The sequence below is a fragment of the Triticum dicoccoides genome, chromosome 6B (assembly GCF_002162155.2).
Source record: "Triticum dicoccoides isolate Atlit2015 ecotype Zavitan chromosome 6B, WEW_v2.0, whole genome shotgun sequence".
NCBI classification, from domain to species: Eukaryota; Viridiplantae; Streptophyta; class Magnoliopsida; order Poales; family Poaceae; genus Triticum; species Triticum dicoccoides.
The window spans coordinates 715,975,627-716,000,294 of record NC_041391.1 but is presented as its reverse complement, the minus strand read 5'-3'; the positions used below and the strand labels follow the sequence as shown (position 1 = coordinate 716,000,294).

The window sequence follows — 24,668 nt, the reverse complement described above, 5'->3', positions numbered from 1 at the left end:
GCGAAGATCGATTCCCACCATTCGCAGATCCCCCTCTGCTGCTCCTTCCTAGATTAGTTTCCTAGCCCTGCAATTGAAACATCTTAGCTTCTCATGTCTTAGAAGCAAAGCCAGGCATATGGGATGGGGAGGCATCAAATTAATACTAGGTGTGGGTTACAGAAAACCATGGGCCACTTTCTTTCAGTTTTCTCGCTTGCTCAATTAGCTCACGACTCTGACACCATACTGCTAGCGTTTCCAGTGATGCGGGGAAGCCCTCCTTGGGTGGCAGGCATTGCAATTTTTCTCAATTGAACACACTTACCCTCTTGAGAGAAGAAAGGCCACATAACTCTTGAGGGAGGGACTGCATATTAGAGCAATTACGAAATTCGAGATGTTTGAGTGAGGTGAGGAGCTGTAGTGCTTACTCTTGCTCTTCCGTGAAGGTTGTTGCTCGTTGATCATAATGAAACTTTAATGTGTGGAGGCTTGCGGACAGGTGGCTGCAGATGGGAACGGTAAGCACTGCCGAGATGCTATCCACATCAAATTCTTCCAACTGGAATGAACCTGCATGCATTAACTTGCTCCTTGCAATCTCTGACAGCAGACCCCCAACTATATACATGTTCTCTTGCTTCGAATTCATAGTATTTACGGATAATTTCTTGAGGTTGACTGTGATGAGAGGGTTGAACCCATCCATTGTTAATTCTTGACAACAGTTCAGGGTTAGACTGGTGAGAGACGAGAGGTTTGACAGCAGACGCATTGACTGCATGCTTGGCTCAAAGCAAATCTCAAGTTCCCTGAGGGAAGCAGGGAAAGGCTTGATGGCATGAGCTCCTCCACCGACTTCACCTATGGGCCACCGAGAGAACAAATTTTTACAATTGACTCCTGTAAATGATTGCAGCATCCTGAGACCCGAGAGTCCTCCGCCATCCATGGTCAGAAGTTTAAGGCCCTTACACCCTCTGAAGGAAAGCTGGGAAACAGCTGGGAAACACTTGAACACCTCTGAGAACAATTCTCCGGTAATACATACATCCCATATCCCAAGATTCGGAACTGAATGGAGGACGACACTATCATCCATTTCTGCAGAAAACATGTCGTTGCATTTTGCAAAAGTTATACTTCTCAGCGAGGTTAGTTTCTGGAGGTCTGAAAACGAAATGTGTGATACATCACTAATTTCCATAACCTCTACTTTATCCATATTGTGGAAGGCCAAAACACCGTTATACCCTTCAATACTTAATTCCTTTGCACTGTACAGCAACGCTGATCTCGCATTTATTACAAACATATCTGTCAGTGTGGTGGTGTGAGGCATGGGAGGGAAGTGAGACAGCTTAGGGCAGTTAACAATGTGAAGACTACACAGGTTGGTAAAAAGGTGAGAGCACTCCAAGAAGGGAAACGAGCTGAGAAGGGGACAACCTCCAACCTTGATCTTTTCATGCCTTGTAAACAAATGGCTATTAGGTTCCCCGACCCAGTCCACAAGTTCTGGCATATCATCAAATTCAAGTGTCTTCAGGTGCATAAAGCTTCTTTCTGTAACACCACTAAAGCCAGGCCTGAACACACTCATCCCAGCAATATTCTTCAAAGTGAGTGTGCTGAGGTGTGATAGCTGCTCAAAAGCTGGAAGAGGACACCAAGAAAGGCCCTCCAAATGAAGAGACTCCAACCTTTTTGTGACAATATCTACACACAACCATCCAGGACAAGCAGCAGCACCGGGATTTATAATGCCAAGCACCCTAAGATTAGCATCTGGTTGAAGACCGTCAAGAACATCATCATCTACAATCTGGTGCGTTGTACCCCATACTAATCTCAACTCTTTGAGATTTCTTCTGTTCCTCAGTTTGGCTTCACTAGCTTCTCCCTTGCATGCCACAGTTTCAAGATTACATATAGTGAGTTTACCTCCGAGCTCTCTCAACTCCCCCAGCTCTTTCAGTTCAAATCCAACATCCTCTTTCTTAACATTGAACTCTTTTAGCTCATGTAAACACTTCATCTTTCCAACCTCCGGAATATTGGAATGGAGTTCTTTGGAAGAAAGAAAATGTCGTAAATTCACAAGGGGGTTGATGTCTTTAGGCAACTTTTTACTACTACCTCAGTCATTGAGGTCCAGAAATTTCAAGTGGTAAAATCTAGACAATGTGCTAGGTAACGTCATTTCTTTCAAGTGATAAGGTGATCTAATTTAAGGAACAGGAGGTGGAAAAGGTTTGGAAAATAGTTTGGCAAAGATTCCGGAGTGTTCATTGCTATAATTAGAACCCGGAGACCATTTATTTCTTCAAATGTATGTTTTAAAACATTAGCTATTGTTGCACCATGTAATCCAAAAATCATCAAAGAACACAAACTTGCAATGTCTATCATTCGCTTCAGTTTACCTATTTCCTCCCAAAAACTTTCCTCATATATATTCTTTGTGGTGATCGACAAGTGTTTAACAGACCGTGGGATATCATCAGAACTAAAACTTAAACTACTTATATTGACACATTCTTGTGATGAAACACTCCGGGATAGCTCATGCAATAAATCATGCATCACATAGTGTTGATCATCAGACTTATTAACTCCCTTTATGAGAAAACCATTGTCTACTAGTTCTTCTAAGTAATTACTATTGTCATGGCAACTAGAGTCTAAGATACCAATTGTGATCCAAAAGCTAGTAATTTCTAACTTATAAAACTTATAATCTTCAGGGAAGAGAGACAAATATGAAAAACATTTTTTTAGAAGGAAAGGAACGTAATCATAACTAATTTTCAAAGAAGGCATAATATCATCATAATGTTTTGCATTTTTCCACTCCCAAGAATTCCCAGCCAATATTCCCGAGAATGGTTTCTCTTCAATAATCGACCAACTGTGTTGGCTGCTAGTGGTGAACCCTTTAGTTTATTTGCAATATCTCTTGCAACATCAATTAATTCACCTTCATAATATCCAGGTTTGCTATGACCAAATATACATGTTTCGAAGAATTTGAAGAATTCATTATGCTCCAAACCATGCAGTTCTATTTGATCAGTTGTTTTCACCATTTAAGCTATAGATGGAAACCGTGTTGTGACGAGAACCATGCTACCTTTTGTTTCCCCCTTAGTAAATGGAGCTAATAGGTTCTTCCAATCTGATTCACTACTGAATGTCCATATATCATCCAAGACAAGTAAAAACCTTTTGGACTTCAGTCGCACTGCAATGAATTTTTGAAGCTGGTCTAAATTGGCAGTCTCAACAATACATTTGTGTCTCTCATTTTCAATTGCAGGTATGCACCTAAGGATCTGTCGGGTGAGGTTGAGCACATGAAAATCAGTTGAGACACATACCCAGACCCTAACCAGGAAGTGTCCCTCGATCCTTTTATCATTATACAAGTGTTGGGTGAAGGTTGTCTTTCCTATACCCCCCTGGGCCAACACAAGGCAGAATAGAAAGGGTTTCACCAAGATATGTGCTATCAGTGAGCGCACTTACAGTTTGCTCAAAGATGACTCTTCTTCCATACAATTTATCTTGTGAAACTACTGAACCTGTGGGAGGCCTTTTGGGGGTGCCAGTTGTGCTATTATTTGGGATTTTGTTCAGCAAGTCAGAGACAGGATCATATAGGATGTGTATGCTCTATATCAGTGACTTGATTTTGTTGGACATGGCCACCCTATCGAATTTCAACTTCCCAACAACATCATTGCTACTAGCAGACTTGGTCGCATTGTGTGGATCAGTGCTAACTACAGTAGCAGCAGCACAATCATCATCTTGTGTACGTGAGCAAGAAAGGCATTGTTTTTTCCGGAAAGGGCAAATCACCCTGGCTGCGAGCAAGAAAAGCATGGGAGCCAACAGAGGATCGTTCAAAGGCAATCAAGGATGGGGGGCGACAGGAGGGGCGACAGGGGGGGGCGACAGGGGGGGCGACACGGGTGCCCGTCCGGTGATCGCCGGGCCTGTGCACTCGGGGGCGGCGTCTCGACCTCGGGTCGGCGGCCGTTTTTGGGCGCTGGTCGGAGCCGAGGAGGACGAGGCGGACGGAGACAGTGATGATCCGGAGGCTTCTCCACCAACGCCGACTCCCTCTGATCTCTTCTGCGAATTTTTCCATGCGGGATATGATGAGGACGAGGTGGCATCGACGGTGGATAGGGTTTTGCCAGTGGAAGATCCGGCAAGAGTTGGGCTTCATGCGGGCGAGAGGAAGGAGATGGTCAGGCGCGTGGTGCACCGGCGTACGGCGGCGACGGCAGTCCCGCCATGGAAGGGCCCCCTTCCGAAGGTTAGTCTACCGAACCTTACTCTTTTCGATCTGATTCATCCGGACTCGTGGACTCAAGTTAAGAGGAAGAAGAGGCCAGTCCGTTCTGGAGGTATGCCGGCGGCGGACATGGTGAGGTCGACGGCGGGGCAGCCGATCGGGATCTCGCAGCTGCGGGAGAAGCATTTGAACGCTATCCTGGGCCGAGCGTACGGTGGGTTAGCTGATGGGCCGGTTCTGAGTGAGCCGGGCCCTCTCATGTGCGGGCCTATGTTAACTGGGTATGAGGCCCAGGTTAACCAGGTATGTACGACGGGAATTTTCGCTACACCCCCACGCACGATCGACGAGACGGCTGTGGGATTTCCATCGTCGCGTATTAGGGTTCTTCAACCTTCGTCGCGGCCGTGCTTTTCTGACCGTGGTGCGGGGCATGCCCGCCGGATCCCTCCTCTCCGCGGCATGGCGGGCGGAGGTCCACCCCCGGCCAAGACCAGCGTTCAGTCCGGTGCCCCGGGCGGCGCGGGGCGTGGAGGCCAGCCGCTGCAGGCTGGAGGCGGACGCGGCGGGGTCGCGGTTCCGCAGGGCGCGGGTCGGGGCCGCGCTGGCATGCCGACCGGGGTTGGGCGCGCGGCCGCTCCTCCGCCTTCCAGCCAGGCGGCTCCGGGGGCGAACGGCACCAGACCACCGCTTCATGGTGGGGTTCCCAAGTCCGGCGTGGTGGGCCGCGGGACTCTGCCGGCGGGTACCAGACCACCAGCGCCTGCCGGGGGTCGGGGTGGCCCTAGGCCACCGGCGCCAATCCCCGTGGCCGTCGCGGGTCGCGGCACCCCGGCTCCTAGGCCGCCTCCGCCGGCTTTGGGTGGTCAATCCACGGCGATACAGACCGGGGCCAGGCCGCCGCATTTCGTGGCTCGGCAGTCGCAGAGTCCGGCGGCACCCGTGTTGGAGCAGGCACAGTTTCAGCAGGCTGCGGCAAGGGGGGCGACTCGGCGGTGCCTCGTGGTCAATGGGGTGACGATGGGCTTAACGCTTATGGAGACGGACAGCACCGAGGATCCTCGTCCACAGGTGGTGGGCGGGGGTACGCATGGCAGAGTGATGGCTCGACCGAGAGACCTTTTCTGGGGCCAACGGGAGGTTTCGTCGAAGGGGCGTCAGGACCAGCTAACAGGAACCGCGGTGGTTTTCGTGGTAACCGTGGTGGACGGGGTGGCCGAGGTGGTCGCTACCGTCCAAGGCAACATCCAGCTGTCATTGATCAGACAACGGTGGGTGAGGGTACTGAGGAGACTGCGTTGTCTTGTCAGGCCATGGAGGTGGTTACGGCTCTGGCAGAGGTGGTTGCTACGGACGAGGTAATGTCGGTGGAGGGCTCGGACAGGGCTGAACTGGACAGGGCGGCTAAGTATGCGCGCAAGAAAGAAAAAATGCTATGTTATCGTTGTGGCAATAAGGGTCACTTCATTGCTGAGTGTGTGGCAGTCTTATGCGATACGTGTGGTGAGCCGGATTATGAGTCAGGAGCTTGTCCTCTACTGAGAGAGCAGCTACCCAATCTTATGATGTATGGTGTGTTCTGTTCGGAGCTCACGTTTTTTGAGTCGCCGATCGAGAGGGAACAAACTGACGAGGTGCGCAGTATGACGTCTGGGATTGTTAAAGTGACTAAAGGTGAAGTCTCTGAGATCCAGATTGTGCAGCGGCTCCGGGAGCTGGCACCGGGTGACTTCCTCTGGGAGCTAGTCAGTGTTGAGCCAAACTCGTTCAGGGTGGAGTTTCCAACGGTGGAGGATTTACAGCGGTTACTGAGTTTTGGGATGTGTAAGGTGCCGGGTACTGAAGGCATTCTTGAGTTCCACGAGTGGAAATTGAGTGAGCCTCAGGGTAAGCCACTCACCCAGGCCTGGTTGCGTTTTTCGGGAGCTCCGCACCGGCCCATGCAGGATGCCAGGGTTATTGCTAGTATGGCTGTTTTGGTGGGAAAGCCCGAATGAGTGGACATGGCTTTCACTCGAGCTCAGGGGGTGGCTAGTATTCTCGTCAGTATTTTGGACATTGAGTTTGTTCCGGACGTGGTGAAGTGGGCTTATCGAGGCCAGGTGTATAACCTTCAGATTGAGTTTGAGGATGACAGTCTGTTTGCTGAGGCACCTGCTGCTGTGGATGTTGATATGCACTAGGGGGATGATGGCATGGGCCGCAAGGAGCCTCCGGTAGCTGATCCTGGCCGAGAGGCCGAGAGACCGGGGTCTGTGGTGAAGACCACCGGCGGGGGGACGGCGCCTACATCTTCTGTGCCGTCGACCAGACTGAGATTTGGATCCATTGAGCCTGCTACTGCGCCTCCGAGATTATGGAGTGAGCGGGTGGAGTCTTCTGAGGTGTTTGAGCACTCCTTACCTGCGTTGGACTTTGAGGGCCCGAGCGTGGAGGGTCGTGGAGTGGAGGGAGGTTTGGAGATAGCGTTCTCGCCTCCCTCGGATATTCCTGTGACGGCTGAGCTGCATGTGGTGACTACGAGCTTGGCGGGGGGTTTAAGGCAGGAGGCCTTGGCGCCCCACTCTTCTCTTGCTCCGATCGGGGTTCCTGAGAGGGAGGAGACCTCTTCGGAAGGGGGGCCGGCTGCGGCTTCCTTTTCTTCTGTGCGGATTGGAGTTGGTCTGGGGCAGGTGGCCAAGGCGACGCTCGCTGCGCCGGCGATGGCCGGCCCTGAGGGAGGACGTATGGGGCAGGAGGCCCCACACTCTTCCCTTCCGGCTACGGCGGATGTGGCTTCTACTTTCGTGCTTGGCGGGAGTCCGGGGAAGATGGCCCCGGTCCATCCCTCGTCTTCGCCTGTCGGGATGGTCACGCCCTCAGCCTTGAGGGTTGGGGCGGAGGGGGTGTTCGGCCAGGCGGTGCCGGCACCCACTGCACCCGCCTCCCTGACTGCCGTCCGTCCCTGCCTACTGGGAGTGGCGCTTCTCGGGAGGAGGTTATTGCTTTTGGCGGAATCCCTGACCCGGTCTCTGAGGGGCGACGGATGAGTTCCCGTCTCCAGGACCATCCGGAGGTTGATGACATGCAGCAGAGGTGCGCAATGAGGGCGGCCAAGCTTCGTGACATCGAGGTTACTACCGGTATGTCAGTCAATTTATCCAATTATATCTTGCATTTTTCTACGGATGAGATTATTCATAATGCAAATCAAGTAGGGGTTTCGCTAGGGAATACTAATTCTGAAATCTCCAACTCGGTTAATGATCTCCTGGATCTGGAAGCGGAACGCGCTTTAGAAACCATTCGCAACCTAGCGGGAGTGAGACCTATGAATGATGCTGAGATTGATGCGTTGGGGGTGAGAGTGCTAGACAATTTGTGTGCGGACCTTGCACCATCGCTTAATGAGTCAGACGAGGAGGAGACTAGTGTAGAAGTCGTGGACCATCAACCACCACAGCCCGGTTATGAGGACCGGGGTGGACATTGATAAACCTAAACGTAAGTGGAAGCGGAAGGTGTATCCAGCATCCGCGGTACGTAGAAGTGCTAGGATTCGTACGGCAAAAAATTTTCATGATGAATTATGAAAGGAATCTTTTGGAATAGCAGAGGTCTCAAGGACTTGGCTAAAAGAAGGTTTCTCGCTGAGGCGTCTCTGGAGCACCGATTAGATTTCATTGCGCTTTCCGAAACTGAAAGAGATAATTTTGCTCCTCAGTTTCTTGCCTCTCTTGCGGGTGGTATCGATTTCGACTGGCATTGCCTACCTCCGCGGGGACGATCGGGAGGCATCTTGCTGGGAGTGAGATGCGATTCCCTTGAGGTCCGGAGTGTTGTGATGGGCGACTTTGCGGTTAAGTTTCGGGTTAGGTCAAAAGTTGATGGGTTCGACTGGGCTTTGGTGGCGGTCTACGGGGCCGCACAGCCGGAGCTTAAACCGGAGTTTCTGGCGGATCTTGTTCGAATTTGTGGGTCCGAACAGCTTCCTATGTTGGTCGGGGGTGATTTCAATATCATTCGGAGGAGAGAGGAGAAGAATAATGATAATTTTAATGGGATATGGTCGTTTATGTTCGATACCATTATTGAGAGCTTGGATCTGAGGGAGATAGAGCTTTCTGGTAGAAAGTTTACATGAGCTAATGCTTTGCCAAACCCGACATATGAAAAGCTTGATCGAGTTCTCGCTAGCGTGGAGTGGGAACAGAAGTTCCCTCTTGTTACGGTACAAGCTTTAACGCGGGGCATATCCGATCACACACCTCTATTCGTGGACTCCGGGGAGTCCAACTATGTGGGGAACAAGAACACTTTCTCATTCGAGATGGCCTGGTTCGAACATGAGGGGTTCTTAGACCTCGTTGCCAGGGAATGGGCTAAGGGTGTTGGAGGTAGGACGGCGGTCGAACGTTGGCAGAATAAAATTAGGCATTTAAGAAGTTTCTTACTAGGATGGGATAAGCACCTAAGTGGGGTTTATAAGATTGAAAAGGATAGACTCCTTTCTCTTATACAGGCCCTGGATACAAAAGCTGAATCTACGATTCTGCTGCCTGCCGAGCTCCAGGTTAAAAATGAGGCTGAGAAGAGATTGAAAGAGCTACTCCGCGAGGAAGAGTTGAAGTGGGCGTTGCGCGCTAAGGTCCGCAAAGTGGTCCAAGGGGACGCCAATACTCAATTCTTTCATCTGATTGCTAATGGCAAGCACCGTAAGAAGCGCATCTTCCAACTTGAGCAAGATGAGGGTACTATTCTGGGGCAGAATAATCTCAAAACTTACATTACCGAGTATTATAGGCAGTTGTTCGGACCACCGGAGGTTAATTGCGTGACCTTGGATGAGTCTAGGACTGAGGATGTTCCTCAATTGTTGACTGCCGATAATGATATCTTGCTGGCCCCATTTACGGAGAAGGAGGTGTTTGATGCTATTGCACAAATGAAAAACAATAAGGCTCCGGGACCGGATGGGTTTCCGGCCGAGTTCTATAAGAAGTGCTGGCACATTATTAAGGGGGATCTGTTACCTATGTTTAATGATCTTTTCTCGGGACAGCTTCAATTATTTCACTTGAATTTTGGAACTATCACGTTGCTCCCTAAGAAAAAGGAGGCTGTGCGAATTGAGCAGTTCAGGCCGATTTGCCTACTCAATGTTAGTTTCAAAGTATTTACCAAGGTCAGGACTAACAGGCTCTCACAGATTGCGCTTTCTGTGGTGCAACAATCCCAAACTGCTTTCATGCCGGACAGAAACATCCTCGAAGGGGTGGTTGTCCTTCATGAAACGCTCCATGAAATTCACTCTAAAAAATTAGATGGGGTAATTTTTAAGGTGGATTTCGAAAAGGCGTATGATAAGGTCAAGTGGCCATTCCTACAACAGGCATTGCGTATGAAAGGTTTTGATGATGCCTGGAGACATCAGGTCGAATCTTTTACGCAAAAAGGGAGTGTGGGAATTAAAGTAAATGACGATATAGGTCATTATTTCCAGACTCATAAGGGACTCAGGCAAGGAGATCCAATGTCCCCTATCTTGTTTAACATTGTGGTGGACATGTTAGCAATTTTGATAGGAAGGGCTAAAGACAATGGTCAAGTGGGTGGCTTAGTACCCCATCTGGTTGATGGAGGTGTATCCATCCTTCAATACGCTGATGATACAATCATCTTCATGGAGCATGATTTGGCCAAGACGAGAAATATGAAGCTGTTGTTATGCCTCTTTGAACAATTATCGGGGTTAAAGATTAATTTTCATAAGAGCGAGTTGTTCTGCTTTGGTAGAGCCAAAGACGAACAGGAGTCTTACAGGCAATTGTTTGGGTGTGAGTTGGGGAGTCTTCCCTTCTCATACCTTGGTATTCCGATACACCATCGGAGGCTAACAAACAGAGAGTGGAAGTGTATCGAGGATCGATTTGAGAAGAAACTGAGCTGCTGGAAGGGTAAGCTCATGTCATACGGAGGCCGGTTAATCTTGATAAACTCGGTGCTCACGAGTATGCCCATGTTTCTCTTATCGTTCTTTGAGGTTCCAGTGGGCGTTAGGAAAAGACTGGACTTCTACCGATCACGTTTCTTTTGGCAGGGTGATGATCTTAAAAGAAAATACCGGCTTACTAAGTGGGATATCATTTGTCGACCCAAAGACCAAGGCGGGCTTGGTATTGAGAATCTTGAAGTTAAGAACAGATGCCTTCTTAGTAAGTGGTTGTGGAAGCTCGCTTCCGGCACTGAAGCTATGTAGGCGCAAATTCTACGCAGCAAGTACCTCCAGACTAGAACGTTGTCCCAGGTATCAGTTAGGCCGGCTGACTCGCCTTTCTGGAAAGGGCTCATGAAAGTCAAACAATTACTGTTCAATAGGACAAAAGTGGTCCTTGGAAATGGTGCCACTACACGTTTCTGGGAGGATTCTTGGCTGGGCGACTCACCCTTGGCCATTCAATATCCGTCTTTATATCGTATTGCTCAACAACGTGAGGTGTTCGTGGCAACGGTATTTCAATCTATCCCCCTTAATATTCAGTTTAGACGGTCGTTAGCGGGCAATCGTTGGGAGGTTTGGCTCCAGTTAGTGAGGAGACTAATGGAGGTTCGACTTTCTGACCAACCTGATGAATTACGCTGGAAGTTGACTAAGTCTGAAGTATTTGCAGTGAAGTCAATGTATATTGATGTTATTAATTCAAGCTCCATTCCAACTTCCAAGAAAGTCTGGGATGTCAAAGTTCCTTTGAAAATAAAAGTGTTTATGTGGTTTGTTCATAAACAAGTTATTCTAACAAAGGACAGCTTAATAAAGCGTAATTGGACAGGATCTACTAGGTGTAGTTTCTGTGATCGGGATGAGACAATTAAACATCTCTTTTTTGATTGCCCGCTGGCCAAGGTTCTTTGGCAGACGGTCCACATTGCTTTTAACATTACTCCACCGACTGCTGTTAACGCTTTATTTGGGAATTGGCTTAATGGGATTGACTCTACATTAGCAAGACATATTCGGGTTGGAGTCTGTGCTTTGATGTGGACCATCTGCTTTGTAGAAATGATTTGGTTTTTAACAGAACATCACGAATTCATTTTTTGCAGGTTATCTTCCGAGCTACGGCATTGATCCGTTCATGGTCATTACTCACTCCGATGGAGGCCAGGGAGCATTTGGTTACTGGGTCTATCCGTTGGGAGATGGTTGCTCGGGATATATTCAACCGGTTTGGATGGCCGTCATGTAATAGGATAGGCAATTAATTTACCTATCTTCTATAGCCAGCCGGTTGTGGCATTTTATTTCTGGCTAGTTTGTGTTTCTAGCCTTCTGAGCCCTGTGTGGGCTGCTTTTTCCTTTACTTGAGATTGAGACTATGGAACTTTGTACGCACATTTTATTGCTTGGTTAATAAGATGGCTGTATGCATCACTCTTGATGCAGAGGCCGGGGAGTCCCCTTTTCGAAAAAAAAGCATGGGAGCGAGTTACCACTGGTGTGGTTAGTAGCATGGACGCCATGGAAGGCATGACCTCGGAGGCCATCACCAAGCTCCGGGGCAGCCTCCTGGGTGCCATCCAACTGGTTTTGTATCATGAAGTAGTGGAGCTCATCCAGCACGTCCTCAATCTCATCAGCCTTCTTGCTCAGATCGTCCAGCAAGCTCTGCAGGCCAGGGTTGCTGCTCACATCTCTCTCCGGAGCATGTACTTTAACTTGGTATGGATCTGCTCGGAGTTGAGGCCGAGCTCAGAGCTGGCCACATACGCGGTCACCAATTCATTAGAGAGCTTATTAAGCACCTTGCCAACCAGCCAGCCGGCGGCGCCGATAGCGGCCTGCATCCCCTCCGACCGTTGGAAGGTCCCAAATGCCGGCCGACTTCGCTAGTTAGTTTGTGTGGTGGGTGTTTTTTGGGCGTGCTGTGGAGGAAAGCACAGGGATGGAAGGTAGGAATATGAGCGCATTTTAGAAGAGGCCTCGGTGGCCCTTTTATAGTGAAGGAGGCTCCATTCGATCTTGCGTGCTACAATAAATGGTTTGGTCGCCTCTTCCGTCGTTCTGAACGACATTCACCGACAAATAAAAAAGATATAGCCTAACATAGGTGGTGGCAGGTAAGGAACAAAAACAAGCATTGTGTGTTTAAGAAACTCCGGTCGATGGACCATGATTTACCTGTGACGACAAACCAAAGACATCAATGCTACCATCCAAGGGGCTGATGTTTCGTAAGCTGCAGGTTACGAGGAAGCATCCAAGAATCTGGCCAGCTGCGGATGTTTATTAAGCTGCAGGTTAAAAGTATCATTCATGAATGTATACGTACACAAGGAGGAAGCATCCAAGGGGCTGGCCGGCTGCGGAGTAGATCGGATCGTGGTGGAAGAGACGAACGATGATGGAGCTCATTTACCAACTACTACTAGCCAATTAGCTTGGTTAAGTATTCGATGGCGAGTCACCTTCAACAAAGAAATAATGATCTAATCTAATAAGAATGATCTCACCACGAGATGAATGATCTCACGTCACTGGCGTAGTAGGTAAGCAGCAGCATGATGTTCCCCATCACAATAAGGGTGAACTACCAGCCGATTATAAAGTTAATAAAAATATTAAAGAAGTTTTTTTTTCGATAAAGGCATCAAAATGAAGCATCAAGAGAATACAAACACAATGAGTATACACCCGGCCTCTGCATAGCTAAGATGCACATAGGCAACATCAACCAACCCACACAATAAACGCCGACAAATAGTAAAGTCATATAAGCCCAAAGTTATGCCTAAGCAAGAAAAAAAAAACCCCGAAGCGAACAGATCCGCGATCGGCAAACTATTACAAGGGCCGTATCCGCACCAATCATCTCATGATACCACAAGGACGACGGGATTCTTCAACAACAACGCCTTCAGAAAGGGAGCGATGCTCAAGCATCGCCGTCACTGGATTCGGCCACCAAAGGCCAGATTCTAGGTTTTCACCTAGAAGAACAAGTCCGAACAAATCCAAGCAATTCCTTCAACAAGGTAACGACGCAAAAACATCATCATTGCTAGGTGTAAGACCTAGGTTTTCACCCCGGAATTCGAGACCAGGCAAGAACAAGCAAGGAACCAAGTCGATCTGCGCCGCACTCGCTTCCCATCCCCGGCCCTCACCCGCTTCCCGTCGCCAGGCACCCGGGCGGCGCGATCTATCCTCTTCTCGCCGCCCTTTCCCGGTGGCCAACCGGCTTTCCTGCCTGGCCGCCGCCGCACCGCCTGCTCAGTTCAACTTGGGCTCCGTGGAGTGTTGTATTGGGCCTTAATGTTTTTAGCTTGGAAGCTGGGAGGGGCGTCATCGACCTTGACTATTGCGTTATGCGCCATAACTACCTAAACGGAGGAGTCCAGAAATGTAATGGGCTTGATTTCTATGTACGCTTTCACAATTTTTTTGACTAACTGAAAATGTAACACAAGTCCTTAGAAGTGAAAAAAAATGAGTTCGTCCTATTTCCCCTCTCGTTATTAGGTACTCCATCCACTTGGAATATATTTTAAAATATGTACAACCTCCGTTTCTAAATGTAAGCACTTTTTAGGGATTTCAATATTGACTACATACGGATATATGTAGGCGTAAGTTAGAGTGTGCATTCACTTATTTTGCTTTGTATGCGGTCGGTATTGAAATATGTAAAAAGGTTTATATTTAGAAATGGAGCGAGTATAATAATATCCATTTCATGCTGGTCAAACCTATAGAAATTAAGGGAATCAATAGATTTTGTTTAGAAGAAGGTAATAAATAACTATTTTATATATAGTGATAGTAAATATCAGACATTAAACTTCCTCTCTGGGAGATCATTCATCCCAATGCATTCTAAGCGCTCTACCATTTGAGCTACATCCCCATTTATAATTTTTATATTAATTGAAATAATTAAACTAATTAATTGCCGCCAGTGATGTCTTATCCTTGTAGGATTAGCTGAATTATCTCTTAACTAATTTCACTTAACTGTATTGGTCGAAAGATGTTTGTAGTGGTAGTACAGAGAATGAGCCGTGTTCACGTCTTTGCTATAAATAATAAAAGCTAGAAGCAGAGCTACCTGGCTAGGATGGAAAGTAAGTCTCCAGTTGCTTTAATCTGCCTAAATATAAACAGAGAAGGCTATATATGTAGTTCAAGAACGGCTCCCCAAGGACGTCTATGAGAAAAATGATATTCATTTATTGTTCAAACAGGACATGTTCCTTGGCGTCGCATACATGGATACATTTATCATCTACATGATGAATCATTGCATCATCTTTTACAAGGAAGATGATATGACGACCCATGTTCATGTGATGTCTGTCAAGTCATTCAGTAAACAGTTGCAGCTATACCGTTTCTTGCCGCTGGAGCTAATCATACAAGAAACATGATATCGGGCCGTGGAGGATGACCAGCAATCCTCTCAACAAATAAGGGATCCGTTCCTAAAAGTCACTCGATCGGTGCCGGCTTCAAATTACACTGCCGGAGTTGAAGATGGCGAGGCCGATCGTTCACAAATAAGGGATATGGAGTAAGCAGAGGAGCAGGCGACACAGCTGGAAAGCGGGCGCAGTTGGAAAGCGGGCAGGCACACCAAGAAGGAGAGGGCGCGGTGGACATAGAGTATGCGGTACACATAAAAACAGTTGCTACTCCGCTGCAAGGTACAGTAGGTTAGGCTACAAGTTGGCAGTAGAAAAATTCAGTTTATTCACAAGCTAACAGCAGGATCTGCTGCACTGAAATCTTTCAGATGAAATCAAAGCATTAGAAAGTCATTTACGTCAAAACTCATACGTACCAGCATCCGCCACGGATTCCTGGACACAGTGTAAGATACCACATTGAACTTCAGAATATATGATCAGATAGCTGTTCCAACTGTAGGGACTGAAGATAGAAAAAATAACTCAAATCAAGGCAATTATTTGATGGGAAAGCGCAAGAAATACTGTCGCGTATCGGCTTACCTTCATTCGATTCCTGGTGGATTGGCCCAACTCACAGCAGCTCGGTGTCGGCCTCATATTATGCCGGTGACGTGAGAACATGTTGTGCCTGCAGAGTCGAAGATGGCGAGGTCGACGTACAAGTTGACACTACATGAGAGTAGCAGAGCACGTAGCTAGCGGCAGGGCACAGACGATGGGGTCAGGGTCAATCGAGCACCAGCCAGCCCTGTGGAGCGCAGCACGCCGCTGAGGAACAGGAGGGTGGCCCGGTTCCGTGTATAGGAAGAGGCGGACAATGGCGAGCACGCCGTCGACAGAGTGGAACATCATGGATCGGTGTACGTCACCGGCATTGAGGTTTTGTTGTGTGCACATCAATGCATTTGCCACTGCTGAAAAGTAGATACAAGAAGAAAGATTCAATCTATTCATGAGTTAACAGCAGTACTGAAATCACAGCATAGGAAGTCAACTATGTCAAAACAGGTACTATATACCAGCATCAATCTCGGAGTCCTGGATGTTAAACACAATATGCGTGACATGATGGCGTGTTCAGCAAGGAGGATCTCTACCGAAGGAGGAGTAGTTAGACAGGATAGATATTCATGTAGTCTTTATCTTGTTATCCCTTGTATTCTTCTTTCCCAAGTTGTAATCTCTCCAACGACATGTACGCGTATCGGGCTCGCAACCCCTCTATTTAACACGCAGCACGTCGGCCTGGATCGGCAAGACGTTTACCGCAATCGCACATGGTATCAGAGCTACCTTCTTCCCAAACCCCTAGCTACCCATCTCCACCAAAGTGCGCAGCATGTCTTCCTCCACCTCCTCCTCCTTCCAGCCAAACCTCAGCGGCGGAGTCACGAAGAAACTCTCCCGCACCAACTACATCCTGTGGCAAACTCAGATCACGCCACAGCTGCGGGGCGCCGGCGTCTATCACTACGTCTACGGCATGTCGACCGAGCCGGCCAAAACCCACATCACCAAAGATGCCGCTGGGAAAGAAACCGAGGGGCCGAATCCTCTCCATCCGCTCTGGGTGAAGGAGGATCAGCAGGTCCTTGGATATCTACTCCAACACCTATCCAAGGAGGTGCTCCTCATGGTGACTGCGATCACCACGGCGCGCGAACTCTGGGTGGCGCTGGCGAGCATGTTCTCGTCACAGTCCCTCAGCCGCGTCAACAACATTCGCACGGCGCTGATCAACGCGCAGAAGGGCAGCCAATCGGTGTCCTCCTTCTTCGCCACCATGAGGGGGCTTGCTGATGAACTCGCCGCGGCGGGAAAACCGATCCAAGACGACGAGCTCATATCCTACATCATCCACGGGCTGGACCAAGACTATCAGCCCCTCGTCTCCGCCTTGGACGCCCGAGTCACTCCGGTAACCCTTGATGAGCTTTTCGCTATGCTTAGCAACTTTGATCAGCGTATGGCGCAGTTTCACGGCTCCGGCGGCGGCAGCGGCTTCCGGTCCTCGGCCAACTCTGTCTCCAGAGGTCGCGGTGGCGGCTCTCGCTCTCGTTCCTCCTCTCGTGGCAAGGGGAGGTTCAGTGGCGGTGGTGGCGGCGGCGTCTCCAACAACACCCGCGGCGGCGGGCGCTCTGGCAGCGCAAAAGGGCGCCGTGGTGGCGGCTCCAACAGATCGCGTCCGGACCTCCCTCGCTGCCAAATTTGTGGCAAACTTGGTCACACGACGAGGGACTGTTGGTACCATTACGAAGATGATGATGGTGATTCCTCACAAGATGAAGAAAAAGTTGCTGCTGCCGCCGATGGTTCCTATGGGGTCGACACAAATTGGTATGTCGATAGTGGAGCCACCAATCACATCACCAATGAGCTTGAGAAGGTCACCATGAAGGAGAAGTATCGTGGAAAAGATCAAATCCACACGGCCAGTGGTGAAGGTATGGGCATACGTCACATTGGTCATTCAATTTTTAATACCCCCAAACGCAAAATACATCTCAAAAGAATCTTGCATGTCCCTAGTGCCCATAAAAATCTTCTCTCTGTTCATAGAATTGCTATTGACAATCATGTTTTTCTCGAGTTTCATCCTTATTTCTTTTTGATCAAGGATCAGGCAACGAAGAAAGTGCTCTATCGAGGTAGATGTGTTCGAGGGCTCTACCCGTTGATTCCGGAGTCTAGAAGATTCAATAAACAAGCTTGTGGTGCTATCAAGCTTTCTTCCACACGATGGCACGATCGTTTAGGACATGCCTCTTTTTCTTTAGTTGAAAAGCTACTTAGGAAAAATAAACTCCCGTTTGTTGGTGAGCGAAATACTGAAACTATTTGTGATTCATGTCAGTGTGCTAAAAGTCATCAATTACCATATCCTATATCTACTAGTGTCTCCACTAAACCTTTGCAATTGATCTTTTCTGATGTATGGGGCCCTGCTCCCTCCTCTGTTGGCAGACACACTTACTATGTTAGTTTTATTGATGACTATAGAAAGTTCACCTGGATCTATCTTCTCAAGAAAAGATCCGACGTGTTTCACGTTTTTAAAAACTTCCAAGCACTCGTTGAAAGGAAGTTTGACAGCAAAATTATAGCTGTTCAATCTGATTGGGGAGGGGAATACGAGAAACTCAATTCCTTCTTCCAAAACATAGGCATATTTCACCATGTATCATGCCCACACGCTCATCAACAAAACGGGTCGGCCGAACGCAAGCATAGGCATATAGTTGAGGTCGGTCTGGCCCTTCTATCAGGAGCTTCTATGCCTCTCAAATTCTGGGATGAGGCATTTCTTACAACTGTTCACATCATCAACATGCTCCCTAGTCGTGTCATCAATAGTGAAACACCTATGGAACGCCTTCTCCATGTTAAACCAGACTACACATCTCTCCGTGTCTTTGGCTGTGCTTGTTGGCCAAATCTCCGTCCGTACAACAATCGCAAACTCATGTTTCGATCAAAGCAATGTGCTTTTCTTGGCTATAGTGCTCAGCACAAAGGTGTCAAGTGTCTTGACATCTCCACCGGACGGGTCTACATCTCACGAGATGTCGTGTTTGATGAGACCAAGTTTCCCTTTGCGGACCTACATCCCAATGCCGGTGCTCTCCTACGCAAGGAAATCTTGCTTCTGCCACCGCATCTCTCTGGCTATGATCAAGGGGGCATTACTAATTGTGATGATCATATGTTGACTAACCCTACTAATCACTTTTATGAGCCTTGTGATGATACAGGAAATAGCGGCGCCAAAATCCTAGAAAATGGTGAAGAAAACAGTGCAGCAGCTCCATATTTCATGTGCCCTGACCTAGGCAGCAAATCCCCCTCGGGATCTGGGCAGGTGCTGCCGTTGCGCAGCGAATCTGCCTCGGGATCAGAACTCTGCCGCGGATCTGCTGCACAGAATCCGACAGGCGCAGGTGCGGGCCCGTGTGCAGCCGCGACAGCCGCGGGTGGGCGCACCGATCCACCCACGCCAGCCACGCGGCGGACCCTGGCAGGCCGTGGGGACTCTCCTCGCGCGCACCAATGGCCAGCGGACAGTTGGCGGGCCGGTGCTGGCCTGGACCGTTCGCGGCCTCAGGCCCAACAGCTTGTTTACAAGCGGCGGGCTGTGACTCGCCCGACGAGTGCGGGGACAGATCCTGCCGAAGTGGGGCCGGGGCAATCACGAGGAGATGATGACGCCGGTCAGCCCAGATCTTCTGTGGCTGATTCGCCGCATGCATCACAGCTGGTGACCACAGAAGATCCAGACCCGGCTGCTACTATCGACAACGCCGGTTCTGGAGCTGCGATCGGATCCTCCTCGGGATCGGTAGCGGATCACCCTGATCCGGGTATGGGATCTTCTGCGCCAGGGCTCTCTACAATGCATCCTGCTACCACTTCACGTCGCACACGGCTACAACAAGGTCTGATTAAACCCATTGATTATAAACATGTTGCAAAATATGGGATGATCTGTTCAACAGGTGAACCAGGAGAACCCAATACTCTTGAAGAGGCCCTCGGTGATGCACATTGGAGAAAGGCAATGCATGATGAAATTGTGGCATTAAGGAAAAATAAAACATGGCACCTGGTTCCTCCAAGACAAGGTAAAAATCTTATTGACTGCAAGTGGGTCTTTAGGATAAAAAGAAAAGCTGATGGAACTATTGACCGCTACAAAGCCAGACTTGTTGCAAAGGGTTTTAAACAAAGGTATGGTATTGACTATGAGGACACATTTAGTCCGGTTGTTAAAGCAGCTACCATATGCCTTGTCCTGTCCATTGCTGTGTCTAGGGGATGGAGTCTACGACAGCTAGACGTTCAGAACGCGTTTCTTCATGGTGTTCTGGAAGAAGAGGTTTACATGAAACAACCGCCTGGGTTTGTAAATGCACAGGTACCACTTCATGTGTGCAAACTTGACAAGGCTTTGTATGGACTGAAACAGGCTCCAAGAGCGTGGTATTCTCGTCTCAGTAAAAAGATGCAAGCACTTGGTTTTATTCCTTCAAAGTCTGACACTTCATTATTCATTTATAACAAGTCAAAAATATCCATATTTGTTCTCATTTATGTTGATGATATAATTGTGACAAGTTCATCTGATGAAGCAATAACAGCACTGTTGAAGGATTTAAGTGCAGAATTTGCTCTCAAGGATCTAGGAGATCTACACTACTTTATTGGCATTGAGGTTAAGCAGCACAAGGATGGCCTTCATCTCTCTCAAGAAAAGTATGCAACAGACTTAGTGAAAAAGGCTGGTCTACAGAGTTGTAAGCCTGCGCCCACTCCTTTATCTAGCACAGAAAAATTATCTCTTGCTGAAGGAGAACTTCTGGACTCAGAAAATAGTACAAAGTACAGAAGTTTGGTAGGTGCTCTTCAATACTTGACATTGACACGGCCAGATATCTCATTTGCTGTCAACAAAGTATGTCAATTCCTTCATGCACCTACCACAGTTCACTTGACTGCTGCAAAGCGCATAGTGAGATATGTGAAAAATACATTAAGCATTGGTTTGAATTTTAGCAAGTCATCTTTCACACTTATCAGTGCTTTCTCTGACTCAGATTGGGCAGGATGCTTAGATGATAGACGCTCAACCGGTGGTTTTGCAGTATTCTTTGGACCTAATTTGATATCTTGGAGTGCAAGGAAGCAAGCCACGGTTTCTAGATCTAGCACAGAAGCAGAATACAAAGCATTGGCCAATGCAACCGCAGAGATCATATGGGTGCAGTCAATTTTGAAAGAACTAGGCATGAAAAACACTAAGGCTCCATGTCTATGGTGTGATAATCTAGGTGCTACCTATTTGTCAGCAAATCCAGTTTTCCATGCTAGAACTAAACATATTGAGATAGATTTTCACTTTGTTCGTGAGAGAGTTGCAAACAAACTCTTAGACATTCGGTTTATTCACTCCCAAGACCAAGTTGCAGATGGGTTTACCAAAGCTCTTCCTACAAAAAGTTTTGAGGCTTTCAAGTATAATCTCAACTTGATGAAGTTGTGATTAAGGGAGGGTGTTAAACACAATATGCGTGACATGATGGCGTGTTCAGCAAGGAGGATCTCTACTGAAGGAGGAGTAGTTAGACAGGATAGATATTCATGTAGTCTTTATCTTGTTATCCCTTGTATTCTTCTTTCCCAAGTTGTAATCTCTCCAACGACATGTACGCGTATCGGGCTCGCAACCCCTCTATTTAACACGCAGCACGTCGGCCTGGATCGGCAAGACGTTTACCGCAATCGCACACTGGACACAGAATATGATACTACCAATTTAAGCTTCAGAGCATATATTTGGATGACTGTGGACCTTGTGAGCTGAAGAAAATAGGGCACTGAATTAACAAAGGAACAGATTAATTCTTGGGAAGAGGTCAAAATATTATTGCGTATCAGTTAAGCACCTTGTTTTGGTTCACGGCGAGCCAGATGAGTTCCCAGCGCACATGCTCCATTGATTAGCATGGCAGATGGGAGAACACAGACAGATCGTACAACCCATCATCCGGAGCAGCCATGAATCATTAATTCCTTCGAGTTTGGCTTCTTCAGTAGTGGAAATCTAAAGCACAATGCGCAGTTAGTGGAAAACCTGGACGGTTATACCAAGTTCACAAGTCAATGTTATGCAAATCTAAAGGACAACACATGACACAGGTGATTGACACTTTTGACTGAAAGAATGGCCAATTGACCTTTGTGGAGTTGCTGCTTTAGAAAATAAAGACAGGTGCTTCCATTGCTGTTATTATTTGGATGAAGGAGCTATGCTCTCAATGCAAAACTGCCAGCAGCAAGAGCTCACCGGTTACAAAATGTGATGCAAATCTAAATGGCAATGCATGACACTTTTGACTGAAAGAATAATGGCCGGCTGACCTTTGTGGAGATGCTGCTTTTGACTGCAAAACTGAGAACCACGAGAGCTCACCGGTCACCATTGGTTGCAATTGTTCTGCAGAATCCGAGTAATGAAGTAATTAAGGTCAAAAAAATGGATAAGGTACAAGAAATGATGAATGTGTATGCACAGTCACGATTTTGAGTTGGTAATAAATACAGTCTCAGGCTGTGGACCGCAGCACGTCAGGTAGGGAGGCCTGGTTCGCCACCCAGGAAGAAGTGGCCACAGCAAGGCCGTCGTTCCTCCGTATGGACTGAAGAATAATAAAAAGTGAATTAAGGCAATGATGATCTCACTGGAAGAAAAATAAAATATTGTTGCATATATATAGCAGTAAAGCACCTTAATTTGCTTAATGGTGGATCTTCTGACCGAATTCCCAGTGCAATTGCTCCATCTATTCTTCGCAAACAAGAGAAGGGCAGATTGTGCCACCTATAGCGTCGAGAGCAGTCATAGTCATGAATTCTTGTGGGTTTTGGTCGGCAAGTTTGGAGGAAAACCTGGACGATTATACCAAGTTCACAAGTCAAGGCAATGCGAGTCCCAAGAATCGAGCCGAGGCATAGGGGATAGCCACTTTATTTTTTTTAAGGGAAATAATGGCCAACTGACCTTTCGGAATTGTGGTCGGTGAAGCTGCTTCTGAATACACGACTGGTTGCAATTGTTCTGAATGCAAAGCCACTAACTGCTAGAATCCACAATTGACCGCAATTGTCTGCGGAATGAGAGTGAAATACTTGTGGTCAGAAAACAGAGATTGTAGATCAACCCACGAGTACAGATGCTCTCTGAGGCAGAGAAAAACTCATTACTTTCAGTTTCGTAGATTGACCAATACTATGAACTGATCATCGTCGTTCTTTAGTATTGTATGAAGCTTACAGGAAGGATCTCATAAACAATAGAATGAATGATGCTTTAGATATTTACCATTTAGTTAATGATTCTCCACCCAGATTGTTAATCTCGTGGAACACAAGCCATCCAATCACAAGGAAATTTAAGGACCGCACAAATGATTTGGCCAACGAGCCATAGAAATTGAAGGACTTAACCTGCAATGTTCTGCAATGCGTCAATAGAATCATATTTCACACCTGAAGAAAATCTTACAGTTGCCTAATAGTAAATGCCAGGACAAAGATAGTGTCTCATACCTCCTTTCTTATTTGATATTACAAACTAAATACCAACGAAAAACAAACGCCACAAGTTATGTGTCACGATTTTTGTTGGATCGACCACGAACACGTCTATATGTTCAGGATGTTCCTGACAGATGAAAGATCATAAACAGAACATTATTTTGTTGACATAAAGCCTGCGACATTGGAATGGTCAGAAGAAGAAGGCTACTAACACAATGGTTGTTTCATCAAAGAAGAAGACAGTGGCACAATCTGCAGAACGGAGAGTTGGTTGCCACATAACCTGCAAGGTTAGGATCATATTCCACACATGCAGAAAACATTGCCTCACACCTCCTTTTGAGTTTGATAGTGTTGCAACGTTGTAATGGTCAGAAACCTACCATCAAAAGTGTCGTTCCAGATGAGGCACAGTTTGCAGAATCAAATCATGCTAACAACAGAACGAGTAAACTTGGTGTCACATGATTCATTATTCAGGTCTGCTTATATATAGTTCTGAAAAAGTAAAGATTGCAGAGTGTATTAGTGTAATATTCCAGCTAGCGAATTCCTACTCATGGGATTTCAAAAAAGGGAATCGTGCAGCTGCTACATGCAAATTATAATATGACATTGCAGAAACAAACCTTTCAGCCTCTCGTATCTAATCTTTCACTGGCACTGGTTCCCTTCCTTGTGTTGGTACTCATATCAAGGACGGAAGACCAGGAAGGCACACTCGTTCACACCTTTTGGATGCTGTTTACCTGCACCGCATCAGTGAGATAAAAACAAGGTCAGCACCATACATAGTCGAACAGCAAGAAGTGACCATCTGCTTGGCTGCTTAAAGTTGAAACTAGGATCCTAAAATCAGGAATTAATGTCATGAACTACACGATGTTCAGGTAACGTAGGCTCATCAACTAGTGAATACTTAACATGAGTGTTACCGTGTTACCATTGAAAGAAAGGAACAGTTGGGGTCAGTGAATAACATCTCCCAGATTGCTAATTCTTGATCAGCTTGAGAAACATGAATTACATAAGAGGAGGAGGATTTATGGCTGCTTACATCTACTCCCTCTGTTCCAAAATAGATGACTCAACTTTGTACTAATTTTATACTAAAGTAAGTAGAAAGTTGAGTCATCTATTTTGGAACGGAGGGAGTACAAGACATCTTCCCCATCTGCGAAAGAGAACACGTACATGCAATCCTTATGAGCTGTCAGAGGATTTGCTTGTCTATTTTATCGGGCACGTTTGTGTAGAAAACATGTTATGCTTGGATTGGATTACCTTTTTGAAAATTGGGTATGTGTGTGCAGAATGTGCTAAGTTATTGCCTTTTTTTATGTGATATTTGCAATAGGTATATTTCTTCTCATGATGGTTTTAGTGACCTGAAAATTGCCTTTCTAAGTTTCAAAATATAATTCAAGTGCTGTGTAGCATAAATCTGCATCCTGTGTCTGTAGACAGCATATAAAGTTATAAATTAAGCTAAGAGGGAAATCGTGCCAATGGAGCAGGCACAGACAAACTCGTCAGATTTTTATTGTTTGGCATTTCTAATCGGTAATTATTTCTGAACGCAACAACCATGAAGGGGCCAATTTGGGAAATCTAGGAGCCCAACGCACCACAAATCCCTAAAGGATTCAGGGGAATGTGAGCAGTGTATTTTACCATGCTCCCTCTTATCCCCTCTTTTCACATGAGAGGTAAGAGTATATAATAGATCTGAGCCATCAATCTCATTAATTAGTGGTCTGATTAACTCTTACCTTCTTACCTCATATGTAAAAAGAAAGGGTAAGAGGGAGCATGTTAAAATTTGCCGTGAGCAGTTGCA

The 24,668-nt window shown here is 47.1% G+C and overlaps 1 pseudogene; it reads right to left on the bottom strand.

Annotated features, from left to right (window-relative positions):
• Positions 1-145: 145 nt before the first annotated feature.
• On the bottom strand, positions 146-12,112 carry LOC119321637 (annotated as a pseudogene).
• Positions 12,113-24,668: the final 12,556 nt, after the last annotated feature.